General features: G+C 41.0%; 1 pseudogene; it reads left to right on the top strand.

Annotated features, from left to right (window-relative positions):
* The first annotated feature begins 12,705 nt into the window (after positions 1–12,705).
* Positions 12,706–15,314, top strand: LOC147639883 (uncharacterized; annotated as a pseudogene).
* The last annotated feature ends 219 nt before the right edge of the window (positions 15,315–15,533 follow it).

Here is a 15,533-nt window from a genome sequence, read left to right as displayed (position 1 = left end):
AGGAGTTGACCAAAAAAGGTTGAGGTTGTCTCATTCAAAAGCGTTTCTTCAGTAAATGGTTACTTTACTCTTCATTGCTTATGGTATGCAAGGTCCGTCAACTAGTACATAAGGTACTAAAAGGTAATAGAACAATCTTATTTGGGAATTGTGTCTCACAGAAAGGAGGTTATCCATAAGTTTGGTATACAAGTGTGAACTAGAAAAAGGTTGATGGGAACCAGGTAAAGCTTTTGAGTGATCATGACACTCGAGAATTAAAAAATGTTGAGATATCGAGCTCAAATAGTGCTACGACAGACATTGATGACCTGCCTGGGTGACATCTTCCGTACTTATGCCATTGGCATGGTTGGTGAGATTATGGTGGATATGTTACCACTAAATGATAGGTTATTTAACAACCACTTTCTAGAGTTATGGCATAGTTATAGTGCGAGCTCATATAGTCGGGTTCCCACTTTAGATGGACCATTTTCTATATTGTTGGTAGGAGAATACTATCCCTTTGTGTATGTACTCTTATCTTTTAAGTTATATGGTTGAAGAGAAGAAGATAGAAAAACATTTAGTGGTCCATCTCTCTTGTGATCTCTTGTGTGTTTGTGTGTTTGTGTGTTTGTGTGTGTGTGTGTGTTTTCTTGCAAGGAACTCAAGCTCTCTCTCCCCATCACATTCTCTTTGTGCTATCAAAGATCCAGTTCATGTGAGAGCCAAGGAGCAAAGAAAGAGCCAAGAACAAGGATGCAAGGAGGAAAGAAAGAGCCAAGAACAAGGATGCAAGGAAGCGGTACACGGGTAAGAGCTCTAGGAGCGACACATCTTTGATTAAGGAGCTGTTTTCACAGGCTTGGAGATGCTTGCGTGGTACGTGGTACTTTGTACTTCTTTGTACTGGACTTTTGCGATGCGTCTCGGTCTCCATTCTCACTGTAAGGTATTTTCAATAGTTTTGGGAAGTTCTGGTTGAGCATTGTCTCTGGTCGAAATCTAGTTATTGCAGTGCATCAGTGTATTTTGGAAGTGCAGACAGTGTTTACACGTGTATTGTTAACATTGGGTGTATGTACATGTACTTTGGTCATAATGGCGACCTATAGTTTAAGCTGAAGTACCACTGCAGTAGTCACAAAAGATACTATTATGTTACAGGTTGCATACAGAAATTGTCTATTGCAATTTTTTAATTGTTACAGGAAAACATGTCTACTGATGGAATCAATCAGATTGTCAGTGTGAGAAGCTGGAAAAGAATAACTTCCATGATGCCAGGAAGTTCAGAATGACTAATTTTCTTATGGTGGGTAAAGGATTTTGGAACTATGTCGAAGGAGAAAATGAGGAGTCTCCTGAGTTGTCTGAAGAGAATGTCACTCCAATAGACATAAAGGCATTCAAGGATTAGAACTAGGGTGCAAGAAAAGTCATGTATTGGCTGTCAATTAGTGTCACAGACATGATGATAGGACACATATAGAATGCCAACACTCCAACAATTGCATGGCAAAACCTAGTGCAGATGTTTATGACAAACATAAAGGCAAGAAAATTGTAGCTAAAACAAGAGCTTCATACTGTGGGAAAATAAAAGCATATCTATCAATGAGTATGATTTAAATATAAAGGGCATTGTTGAATCCCTTGGGTCTATCAATGTATCGGTGGAAGATGGTGACTTTGTAAGTGTTTGTTTGAATGTGCTTGGCAAAGAGTACAAGCCATTCAAGAGCTTCATTACAGTTAGTGAGAATATTCCCAACTTTCGGGACTTAAGGTCTATGCTGATCATAGAAGAAAAGTATTTAGGTGACGCCTCTTCTTCACAAATCAAGAATACATTAGAACATGCCTTCTACTCCAATTTAGGTAGGGGCACAGGTAGAGGTCGTGGTCTAGGCCAAGGTGGTGGCTGACAAGGAAATTAGAATTTTGGACAACAGTCCAATGATTCACAACAATCACATAAAAGTGGAAGAGACTAGTCTAGAGGAAGGGGGAGCCAAAGAGGCTGAGGTGGTTGGTAAAGAAATCAGAATGCAAATAGCATAGAGTTCTATTATTGTGGCAAACTAGGGCACATAGCAAAGTACTGCTATAAAAAACAAAATAACATTAAAAGTGGAAAGTTATAGCGAGGCAACTATGCATCATCTAGTAAACATGGAGGTGATGACATAAGTGAGCATCTATTTGTGATGTAGCATATGATCAGTTCCATAACCGGAGATTTGTGAGGATCTCAAGATACATGGTATGAATATTCTAGTGCCTCTAACCACATGTAGAATCATGTTGAGCGGTGACCAATCCTGCTGCGTGGTTTAGAGACATGTAGAAAATGGAAAAACTAGAAACAAGTAATGATACTACACATCCCATTGCGCATGGTAAAGTTCCATTGTCTATGCAGGATGGAAAAATGAAGTACTTGGAAGATGTACTTTATGTTTTCAAATATTAGAAAGAACTTGATTTCTGTTGGACAGATAATTGAGTAAGGTCTGTAAGTGAGGTTTATTCCTGAAGGATGTTTTGTGGAAGACTTCAAAAATTAATGTTACCAGGTTGCAAAGGGTAATAGAAATGGCATGATGTTTACTTTGGATATGAACATGCTTGAAGTCAAGGCATCCATGTTTGTGCATGGGATAGGTGTCATTGTGCAAATATTTACATATGGCACAAGTGCATTGGTTGTGTGAATGTACAATGACTAATGTTTATGTAGGACCAAAATATTGTTCCAAGTTTGCCAAATTTTAAGGTTGATGGTATGCGTAAAGTATGTGAAGCATGTCAGCTTGGTAAAAGCAGACCAAACATGCTTTCCCACATGAAAAACATGTCAGTTCAAGGCCATTAGATGGCATACATTCAGATGCATGGGGATCAACCAAGACTGCAACAATGATTGGAGGCTGTAGGTATTGTGTTACATTCATTGATGACCACACTAGGAAAGTGTGGGTTTACTTCATGAAGGAGAAAAGTGAGGTGTTTTCTCACTTTCATGGACTTAAAGCCTTGGTCAAGAAGGATAAAGGCATGCAAATAAAATATCTGAGATCAGATGGCGGGGGATAATATTTCTCTAATGCGTTTAATGATTACCTGAGGAAGTAGTGAATCAAGATATAGTTTGCATACCGGTACACTCTGTAAAAGAATGGTGTTGCAGAAAGAAAAAACATGCACATTGTAGAAGTGGCATGTGCCTTGATGGGTGAAAAGAATATGCCACATTATTTTTTGGTAGAAGTAGTAGCATTTGTTGTGTACATTATGAACACGACAGCCACTACAGCTACTCATGGAATGACGCCTGGACAGAAGTTTAGCGGCATAAGACCGAATGTGTCTCACTTGCAAGTGTTTGGGTGTATTGCATATGTGCATGTCCCTAATGAGGTGAGAACAAAGTGACATCCAAAGGCAAAGAAATGCATCTTTATTAGTTATGCTATGGAGTAGAAAGGTTATAGATGTTATAAACCTACCACTCATGAGGTGCGAGTAAGCAAAGATGTTGTCTTTGATGAGATGAGTAGCTAGTATACACCAATAGGTGAAGGCAATAAAAGATGCAGATGTAAGAAGTGTTGATGCTGCACCACATGTAGAGTAGAAATCACAGGTGCTTAGTGGACTTGGAAAGTCCTCTAGTAGTGGATCCAATGTTAGTCCATGGTCAGGTAAGTTGAGGACAGATGTAGGTACAAATGTATCATGGTGAGGGAAGAAAAAGGTAGGTCACCCTTTTGTGCTTGGTGTGTATGTGAGCGGTGACTCTAGCAGCTATAAGCAGAGCCTTGATGAGGAACTTGGCATTCCATCTATGGTTACTCATGGTGTTAGGACAACGAGGGCTATTTTGAGGACACCTGGCAGCAGCGATCCACATGTACACAGGCCTACGAGAGTTAGATATCATGTTGAAAAGTTGAGATATGATGGATATACAGCCCATCATTATGCTTACATGGTTAAAGCAATATAGGAATTAGAGCCCACTTGTTTTGAGCACACACTTGGAAATAGAAAATGGGAAGATGCCATGGATGGGGAGATGGCAGCATTGGATACAAATGCAACATGGGAGTTAGTGCCTTTGCCTAAGGAAGATAAGGCAATTGGATGTAAGTGGGTGTATAAAGTTAAGCATAACGCTGATGAGTCCGTGAGCAAGTATAAGGCAAGATTGGTGGCCAAAGGCTATGCACAAACTTATGGCATTGACTATGAAGAGACATTCAGCCTGGTTGCAAGACTGGCAACCGTGAGAGCTATCATTGCTATGGCTATAGGAAAGGGTTGGTCTTTGCATCAGATGGATGTAAAGAATGCCTTCTTGCATGGTGATTTATAATAAGAAGTTTACATGATGCAGTAACCAGATTATGAGAGTGATCCACACCCAAATTTTGTGTGCAGGCTACACAAAGCCTTGTATGGCTTGAAGTAGGCATGTAGAGCATGGCCAAACAAGATCAGGGAGTCTCTTATTACCATTGGATTTCATAATATCCAATGCAAATTTTTCACTTTATGTGATAAAGTTTGAAAGAGGAATCATGCTATTAGTCATCTATGTAGACGACTTGATTATCACTGGTGATGATAATGATGTTGACATAGATGATGTCAAGAGGATTTTGAGGCAAAAGTTTGAGATGAAATATTTGGGTGAGCTATGGTATTTCTTGGGCATAGACGTGGTGAGATAACCTCATGGAATTTTGGTATTACAGAGGCAATATGTCTTGGACATGTTGTCCCCAAGACATAGAGGTGGTGAGACAACCTCATGGAATTTTGGTATTACAGAGGCAATATGTCTTGGACATGTTGTCCAAGTATGGTATGATATGCTATAAGCCTATTTTAGTACCAGTGGAGTAGAACACAAAGATTTTCGTGGTGGCAGATACAGGTGAGATTTTAGAGGACCCCACTACATACATGCGCATAGTGGGTAACTTGATCTACATGACCATTACTAGGCCAGACTTGAGTTATGCTATTCGGATTGTGAACAGTTTATGCAAGCCTCTAGGAAGCCACACTTGGATGTGGCTAGATGGATTCTTAGGTACATAAAGTCCACATTTGATTATGGAATTTTCTATGAGGCTGGTATAGAGATACAGCTACATGGGTACACAGATGCTCATTGGGCTGGTAGTGTTGAAGATAGGAGATCTACCATTGTATTTATATTCTCATTGGGAGTGGTGCTGTGAGTATTAGTAAGAAGCAGCCAACAGTTGCCTTGTTGAGTATCGAGGTAGAGTATAGGGATGTTGTTATGGGGCAGCTTGTGAAGTAGCTTGTTTTGAGAAGCTACTTGGTGATATGGGTAAGCCCATGGATAGGGCAGTTGTGATTTATTGTGACAACATAAGTAGCATACAATTGGCTAGTAACCTAGTGTACTGTGCTAGAATGAAGCACATTAAGGTGCACTATCAATTTTTGAGGTAGAAGGTTCTAGCAAGTGATGTAGATATGGTATATGTCAGCAGAGAGGATCAAGTGGCTAACATCTTCACCAAGGAATTGGGTGGAGAGAAGCTCCACAGGTTTAGGAGCTTACTTGGAGTGTATTTTGTGGAGTTGAGCTCGAGGGGGAGTGTTGAGATATCGAGCTCAACTAGTGCTATGACGGACATTGATGACCCGTACGGGTGACAGCTTTTGCACTTATGCCACTTGAATGGTTTGGTGAGATTATGGTCGATATGCTACTAGTGGATGACAAGTTGTTTGACAGCACCTTTGGAGTACTAGATTTATGGCATATTTGTAGCGCTAGCTCATATAGTCGGGCTCACACTATAGATGGACCATTTTGTATGTTGTTGTAGGAGATTAGTTTCCCTTTATGTATGTAATCTTCTCTTTTATGTTATATAGTTAAAGAGAAGAAGATAGAAAAAACTTAAGCCATCCATCTCTTGTGTCTTGCACTCTCTTATGTGTGTGTGTGTGTGTGTGTGTGTGTTTTCTAGCAAGGAACTCAATCTCTCTCTCCCCCCCACATTCTCTTTCAAAATGAATAATGAAAAGTTATTAATTGCATACAATCCTCTGATCAAGGACATATTAGAAGAAGGTGTTAAACCAACCTCATTGTTCTAAGAGTAACATAATGTTCAACACCGTCTCCGATCTATATGGTGTAATGACACTTACATGGACAATTAGTGTTCTTTAAAAAAAAAATTGTCAAAGAAAGGGAGTTTAAGGGCACATGAATGAGGAAGTAATATTCCTATACTAAAGGAAGTGTTTCTTTAACTGAAATACTTCTAAAAGAGTACTTATTCCAAGTTGAAGACTTATTTACAGTTTGATTTAAAAGGAAAAGTAAGCGTGCTCTAGTATAAGAGAGTAAAAGTATTCTCTTGAAAAGAGGTGAAGTATGAGATCTTAAAAAAGAGAAGGTTATATTGTGAGATAGTAGCATCAAAGAGTTCAGGAGAACTCTGTTTCTTTCAAAAGAGGTAAAGGTCCTAATCTTTCTCAAAAGTATTGTGCTTGAAGGTTTTGAGATATTTGACGATAATTAAAAGTTTGACAGAGAAGGTTGGCATACTCAAAAAGAAGTTACCCACTTTTGTTTTCAAGGACGAAAAATCTTCTTTCAAGGGGGAGGAAATGATATGAGACTAATAGGTAACACTAAAAGGTAAGACTAGGGAAGATTATTTACATGTAAAAGGTTACATATAAATAAGGTTTAGGGGAATTCAAATAGGAAATACCTAAGAAATGGTTAATAGGCATTAAAGTTAAAGTAAAAAAGGAATTAGATGGTGCACAATGGAAGCCCAAGGGATAGGCATTAGACAAGGAAAAGACAATGTCTAGTCTCAACAAAAGGTCAAGGGGCTGAAGTTGGAAGGTCATGCACCTTTTCAGCCTATATAACCATGAGTTAAGGGACTATTTGAGATATTGTTGGGTGGAGAATCAAGGTTCTAGGCTTACAAGTCCTCAAGCTTATAATGCAAGGAGCATTACACATGTGGCCTTTCCTCCCTTCTAGGTGCCAGAGGATATACATATCCTCCCATTCTCTTGGGGTAAGGACACTAAGGGGAGATATGATCCCTTTCCATATAATTGAAGCATTGAACATGCAAGTTGCCAGGGTCTCGTATGTCTTTGCCTCTCATTCCTTCTCTATCTCCTGCCCTAGGGACATTCATGCCTCCTTGTGCAACAAACATAAATTTAAATTCTCGATTTGTTGAGTTAAATGATTAATACCTTACATTAATTGGTCAGCATGATGGAACTAGAGAAGTCCTCCTCTCTTTTGTCCTTCTCTCTCTAATCATAGCAGGTCTGTTCTCAACTAGAACCTCTTTTTTCTTCTGAGCGAGCCTTTGAAGCTTCCATTCCTTCTCTCTTGCAATCCTTAAGGATTCATTAAAGATACCTAGTCTTTTTAACCCTACCTTCTCCTTCATATTAGCATGAAGTGAGTGAATGAACATATCTTTTTGAAGGAGTACAGATCAGTGCCCTACTCCTAATGAAGCATCCCATCTTCCCCATATATCCTTAAAATGATCTACAAATCTATCAAAAAATACATCTGATAGTCTATGCTTCAATTTCTATATATATTGTCAAATAGCATCTAGGGATTCACCTTTTTTATAATGCTACAACAGAGCTCCTTTAACATCGTCATATGCGTGCCCCTGATGTGGCTGACCCCTCCAAGTCTGGAACCACCTTTTTACATCCCCTTTCAATAACATGGACAATAGTGTCAATTTGTCCTCGTCTCTATCCTCTCCAAATGTGAAAGCTTCCAGCACCATCCTGACCAAAAAGTCCTTGGATCCTCATTAGCATGCCCGTACACAAGATACGACATCATGAGAGCCATCTCAACAACTGTTGATACTTCTCATATTTTGAAAGGTTCCTTGAAATCTATCCTCAGTAGGGGCACCAAAACAATGATAGCTTTTGGAGATACTTCCTCTATAACTCCGTCCAAACCACACCACTATGAGAGAAGAGTATTACAAGCACCACATCCTAGCAGAAACAACACTAGAAGACACTTGCATAACCAAATAACATCCCCTAGTCCCCAGCTACTCCAATTGGATACTTCAATACCATCCTAGCCTCCCTAATGAATCCAATTTCTTACTTAGTTTGTCCTTTGAGGTCAACTTTGACTTCTAATACCTCGATCTACCACCTAACAACCTCTCCTCACCATAGCTGACATCCAGCTTACTAAACTCATCTCCGGCTGATGTAGAATTACTCAGATTCTGCCTCCAAAGCCCTCTACTTATTTCCTATCAGAAATATGCTCTCCTAATTCCCAAGGTGTCCTCCACAATCAGATAGCTCCAAATCCTAGTCCTAAAAACTCTAAGAACTAAGAAGTTTTCCTCACTTGCTTTTGGATGACATGACAGTGTACTCCCTCAACTACCATAGAAAAGTCAGATACTCACTCTTATTTGCCTCCAAATTCTTATTCCTTTTCCATTCTAGAATTGATCCTCCAATATCCTCTACGATCCTCCAGCATCCAGACCTTGTCGCTACACTCCCTCGATGGTCTTAATTGTCTTGCTGACCCTCTTCTGATAGTCCCTTGATCTTTCACTTGCAAAGTTCTCCCATAGAACCATTTGTCTCCAAAGTCTACAATAATTCTGAAACTTTCCAAAAATGTCCTCTGACAACTATAAATCCTCAAAGGTTTCTCAACTTAGGAAGGTATCACCTAAAAAGCCTTGTACTGACTACTACAAGCCCACAACTGCCTCTGAATCGATTGTTTCCACCACCCAACTAGCCAAATTGACCTCACTGATGCAAATTCTCTCTCCTTTGAGTTAAATAACACCACAAGAGCCTCAAAACACTTAAATAAATCCAGAACCAAGTCTAAAAAACTCTCAGCTGACCACTAGTGTCAGACTACTGCCATTAGAGACCCTGTAAGATTATCAAGCCTCTTGACAACTGAGAGCTATCCTCAAATAGACCTAAACCATCACTTGTGCCTCAGAACCACTTCCTATTAACTTAAATAGGCTAGAACAAGATCTCTACCCAACCTAATGAGCATTCTGATGTCTGGTGACAATTGTCCCCTATAGAGGTTAATTGTCCCATCATAGACTCAACCAAAGTAAATTCTTCACTACAGTCCTATATTCAATAGATTTTCATCCAGGCAACAAAGAATTGAACCACAACCATAGAAGAAATCTTTAATACCAGCTTGATTCTCTGTGTATTTTAAGAAGATTATGCACCACGCAACAAACCCTAAGACTTGAGCAAAGGAGAGAAAAATAACAATAGACCAAAAGAGCTTTGACACAAATGACCACAAAAGAAACCAAACATACGATTCTCAACTCCAACAAGATCAATAATAACCATATAATCTATAACCATAGCTTGTAGGATTCAATAAGCAAATACAACTAGGAAATGTTTGTGAGTAATCCTTCATCTCGCCAAAGTTCCAATAGTGATGCACCTATGGGGTTCTGTGACACAATCTCCAACACATAACCCTCAACCATTCCTACAACCCCGTGCTCTTGACAAGTCTACGTCTTCTCAACAATCTTATGTCTCCTCGTACACAAAACATGTCCACAGATAGCTAACTAGCTTCACAGAAAACTTTGCAACCAAACTATAGCTCTCTTACCAATCTCGTCTTCAACACTCTAAAGCTCTCTCAATGTTCTCACAATCCAAACTGGCTTACACACTCCCCCCTCCTGTGCAACTACCCTCTATCTCCATGCATACCCTCACCTTCTCTACCCAATCCTCTTAGCTATTCACCATGAAACAGTCTGAACACTAGCTTATTAACAACTAGTTACAAAATGTGTAGTTATCCATGCAAGAATCCTATGTTTCCTAAGATCCCTAACAATACCCAATTTATTATTTCCTTCTCTTGGGGTTGGTCTGAGTATCACCATTGAGCATGTTCTCTTGGCAACAAAAAATCCTATCAATGCAAATCTTGCATCTCACGACCTTTCAGAATGACTGGGTGAATTGGAGAAGTTGGATGAAACACGACTATATGGAGTGAGTGGAATGTGCATGAAGAAGTGACAATGAAAACATTGGTTTGATGCCAATCATAAACCCAATGAGCAGGAAGAGGAAGTGTTGGTCCATGCAATGGATTACATGGACCATAATTCGAATATTGTAAGCACAAAGCTCTCATACCATCACCCAAAACGCACAAAGACGCATTGCCCACAGCAAGAAACTCATCATCATGACAAGAAGGTGCAGCTAGATGTGCTGGTTGACACCTGGATGTACCGTTTGCCCACAAAAAAAAAACTCCCAAAAATCAATGTCTTGAAGTATTCTCTTAGTCTCACTACAATCCTGTGTGTGCCTTTCAGGTTTCTACTCTTTTGGGTTGACACATGGTCTAGGTACACCACCTGAGAGGGGAGAAAAGGATATAATGATTTGTGAAGTCAAATCGATGATTTGAAGGTAACGATTAGAGAAAGGAATCAATGGAGTTAAATCGTGATTTGAGAAGTACCAAAGATGTGGGGTCGATGAGGCTAGATTGTGATTGTAGAAGTGAGATCGATGATTGAAGATGTTGAATCATAAGGAATGTGGGTTTTTATGATGGGTTGCTTGGAGCACAATTCAGGTATAGTGATGGGTCCATCTTGGATTGTGCAGATTCCAGGAATGATCAACAAGATTGAACTGCTCTAGTAGATCATGATTTAGTTGTTAAATTGTATGATTGAAGAGATCGATTAGGGCTATGAAATTGGGATCGTGATTCATGATGATGTGGCAACGAGATCATATTCAACCACCCCATTAATTAGTGATTGATGGGTCCATATTGGATCATGATTTAGAGAATGATCGCCAAGATTGAACTACTCTAGTAGATCATGATTTAGTTATTAAATTGCATGATTGAAGATATCGGTTAGGCCTATGAAATTAGGATCACGATTTTTGATGATGTGGCACTAGGATCGTTGAAAAAAACCTAAGTTTTATTTTTTTTCTCTTTTTAAATTATTTTTTATTTTTTTTGAAAAAAATTAATCCTACCCAACCGGTGCACCAATGTGACCCCCCAGTCCTTCCCTTGCATTAAAAAAAACAAAAGAAAACAATAAACACCATTTTTTTTAAAAAAGATCTACCCCTAGCCTTGTGTTCCCCCTTCCCTCTAGTTTCCTATGCACCCTCCCACATAGGTTTTCTTAAAAAAAGGGTTGCAACTGCATCCCCCACCTATACATGTAACTACATTTGTGCTAATTACATGTAACTACATTTGTGCTAATTACAAAGATTCTGCCTCGGTTATATAAGTCATCCCACGCAAGGCTGATCATTGTCTTCCGCACCACCTCGTCCAGCCCTCCGCCTTACAAGTTATTGCAAGAGTAAACGTTTACCAAATCTAGGTCGTAATTAGTCATCATAAACTTACGATTATTAAGAATTATGCCAAATCTAGTCATCATAAGGAAAAATAAAATCACAACTCTCACATTTTAAAAAAAACCTGCAAAATTAACGATATATATGTATCCCCCTTCCCAACGGATATAGAGGCTACATCACACACAAACAACTGTACAGTGTCACGACTTGAACCTACTACCTCTTGGTTATTGGATGGGTCATAATGAGCTAGTATTTGCATAGTGTAGGGGCTTGAACCTTGGTTAGGATGGGTCCTTACAATAAGGATGCTTACAATAACTCTACAATGTCACGGCTTGAACCCACGGCCTCTTGGTTATAGGGTGGCTAGTATTTAGGCTTGAACGAGGACTTCTTTGTTAGGATGGGTAGTAATGAGCTGAGCCGCTTTAATATGCTTTTCACTTCTAAAGGAAACATGTTGCAATTCTCAGAAATGAAGCAAATTAAGGGCCATTACTAGTATTAAAACTATTAAAATAACAAGATTAAAAAACGACATTTTTTTTCTCAATAAAAGGCAATTTCATTACTGAAAAAAGACGAGACGAGTTACATAGGAAGGAGTTTCAGTCAGCATATAGCTTAGTTCCTTATTACGAGATGGCAGGAGGGGTCATCCCAATTAAACAATAACCTGTGTTACAAGATGTCTGGCAAGAACAGTCCATAAACGAGCAATTAAAATAGATAGAAAATAGCACATGTCAATGAAATGTCACAGTGTACGATTACTAACACATTGTGTCCATGTTCTTTTTAGAAGATTCTCCGCAGTGTTTAGGAAAGACGCCTCCTATACAACCCATACATGCAGTACTACGTCTGTAGTACTGGCCGGCGATAACTATATTCTCTTCCACAATCGAGGCTTCTTCACAGTGTGGTGTATTGATCGATTGATATCCCCAATATAAAGACTCATTATTAGACAATTATCTTCACCCCTCTCCTCAACCAGGCGCTGCGCGCGCACACTTTAATTATCATAATAATATTCCACTCAAGCAGTGCTTCTTGTATACACTACAGTCGTGTCGATAGAGCTGTATAATTACACTATTTTTAGTCTTTTACAGTATAGACTACTAGTTTGTCTCCCATTATGAGTAGATAAAATTTACTGTGCATGCGCCTGCAAGGCAAGTAAATCGGTGATAATCGAAACGTCAAAATTGGCAGGTGAAAACTGTTACTCTGCATCCCCAGGTGTCGCCCATGCTTGTCTGCTTGCTTGCATGCTCCGCCTGCCCTTTCCCCTCCTCGTCTCCCCCTCCTGGCTCTGCTTGCTGACCCTCACCGCGTGGTAAGGCCCTCCCCCCGCGAGGGGGGAGCTTCCCAAAGAAAATATTTTGTTCTGAAGCGCAGTAGTGCTGCCATGTCTTCCTCGTCCCTCTCCCCTCCTCATCGTTCTCTCCTCTCCCCCCCTAATCAAGTCAATGCGTGGCATCCCACAAACCCTCTCCCCCATCGAGCTCTTTTGAACCAGAACCTTTCTCCCCCTTTCAGTGCTGGACCGGCTGCCCTTTTCTCCCAGCACCTTTTACAGTCTTTGCCAAGAGAGGTGGCCTCTCAAGTACAGGAAGCGCTGGAAAGCAAGGCTGCAGATATTGCCTTTCCAGCGAACCCTTTCATTCAGACACCAGGCACGCATTCGAGCCCCACTCAAGAAGGCTTCGCAGGGAAATCGCCAGACTCTACCCCGGAGATATTCTGCAGCAACCGCCAAAAAGCTGATGGAGCAGCGCAGGGACATCCTTATCCAGGTAAACCACTGGTAATTCTTCCTGCTAGCCAGGTGAGGAAAATTGAAAAGGACTTAGAGACCCGAGCTCTTTTAGGTCTGATTGCGGGCCCTCGGCCCCCAGTGGAAATGTTGAAATCCTGGGTCAAACAACAGTGGGGTAGTAGGGGCTGTATTGTAGAAACCATTCAAGCTCTTCCTAAAAACCACTACCTTTTCATGTTCAAGACACCTGAAATGGCTTTTGAGGTTCTAAGCATGGGACACTGGGTCATTCGTACCTCCCCCCTATGCTTGTTCAAGTGGAGTAAGGACTTCAGTCCTGAGAAGTCTGCCAGTGAAAACTACCCAGTATGGGTTGAACTCCCTAACCTGCCCCTTCATTTTCATCATCACCTCAGGCCTATTGGAGAGCAGCTGGGTAAAGTCCTTGGTGGCAAGCCCCAGAGAGACTTCAATCCTTCTTGGCATCCTCAAATGCTGATAGAGCTGAACCTTTCTAAACCTCTGCCAGATTCGATTATCATTGCTACAGATGATGGTGAGACCTGTGAACAACCTTTAGTTTACAAATACCTTCCCAACGCTTGCTTCCATTGTGGGATGGCTGGCCATTTTGTCAGAGAGTGTCCTGTAAAATTCCCCCCAGCTCAGCCGAAACAACAGCAGGCTCAAGCCCCTATCGATTCCCAGACCAAGTCTTTTGAGAATCGCCAGCCTACTCCTCCTTCCTCTGGACAATCTGCGGGTACCACAGACAAGAAGGGTGAGACATCTAAGAATAACAAAGCAAGAGGTAAGAACCCTAACCGCTTTGCTCTTTTGGCAGACCTACCAGAGTGGGTGGATTCAGAGGACTCAGATGTCCCTGGATCTGAGTCGGACAGGGAAGAAATTGCAGCTACTCCTCCTGACAAGCTAGAAGGGAGTAACGAGAAGGGCAACTCTTTACAGCTGGTTATAAGGGATAACTCCTTTGATCTTAACCAAGCCTCTCAACCCCCCTTGCAGGAAGTGAATCCCAACCGGTCTATAGCTCCAATGGAAATCCAAAAGGACAATAAACGCTCCCATTCGGCAGTGGCCAGAACCCCTTCCAAAGATCACCAGGGTAAAGGAAAGAAAAAGGTTAATCGATGAGAGTGCTGTCTTGGAATGTTAAGGGGATCACTGACCCCTCTAAAACCAAAAAATAAACAGGTGGATCAAGGAGTATCCTGTAGATGTCTGTGCTTTGCAGGAAATAAAGGTGGTTGGTGATGACCTCCAAAGGAGGCTAAAGGAAATACATCCAGATTTTATCTGGATCCATTCAGCACATGAGAGGGGCTCTGGCGGCACTGCCATAGGCCTAAAAAGGGAGCTAGCCTCATGTGTACACCTAGCCATCACTTCCCAGTTTTGGTGTGCCATCCCCCTGCCTCCCCCTTTCAATTGCACTCTTGTCTCTGTGTATGCAGGAGGTTGCTCTGGTAATAGGGCAAAAATTTGGGAAGAAGTGACTGCAACTCCAGGACCCCTTATCTTGCTGGGGGATTTCAACATGGTTGAATCGCTGGATGACAGATTTCTCAGGCAGGGACAGGTTTTACAGGGTCAGGAGAAGATTAGCTGGGAAGCCTGCAAAGATCACCATGACCTATGGGATGCTGGAATTGAAGGAGAGTTTACCTGGCAGAATTACAGCAGAGATGCTCTTGCAAGAAAGGCAAGACTCGATAGGTGCTATATCTCTCTTCAAGTAGCCAATCAATTCAACAGGGTGAAATCTAAACCAAAGTATACCTCCTGCATTTCTGACCATTACCCCTTACTAACTGTCCTGGATGATAAAGCTAGTAAGATCAGAAACAATTGGTTTCACACTGACCCAGGTCTGTTCACTAGACCTGAAGTTAGGAAAGAGGTTGCAGACATTTGGTCAAATTCTTTTGGCCGGAAAGGTTCCCCTGCAAAGTGTTGGAATTCAGCTGTTAGGGAAACACAGCAGTTTCTCATCCTTACTAGAAAGTCTGTGACTAGAATGAGAAAGGAAAAGAAAGAGCAAGTCTACTCATAATTATGCAGGCTGGAGTCTGGCCATTCTACTTCGGTGGATATTCAAAATCAGATTCTGGTCCTTAGAAGTCAGCTAAGGGTGGAAGAAGAGTTGGCCCTTCAGCACTCAACTCTCTTTTTTAAAGAGTGGTGGGCTGGGAAAGTAGACAGGCCCTCAAAGGAGATGTTCAAACTCCTGAGGAAGAAGAATGTCAAGGAACTCATGCCAAGACTGTTGACT

The sequence above is a fragment of the Cibotium barometz genome, chromosome 3 (genome assembly GCF_041138505.1).
Source record: "Cibotium barometz isolate CiBa-2024 chromosome 3, ASM4113850v1, whole genome shotgun sequence".
In the NCBI taxonomy this organism is placed as follows: Eukaryota; Viridiplantae; Streptophyta; class Polypodiopsida; order Cyatheales; family Cibotiaceae; genus Cibotium; species Cibotium barometz.
Note: the sequence above shows the minus strand (reverse complement) of the source record. Positions and strands in the feature narration are given on the sequence as shown.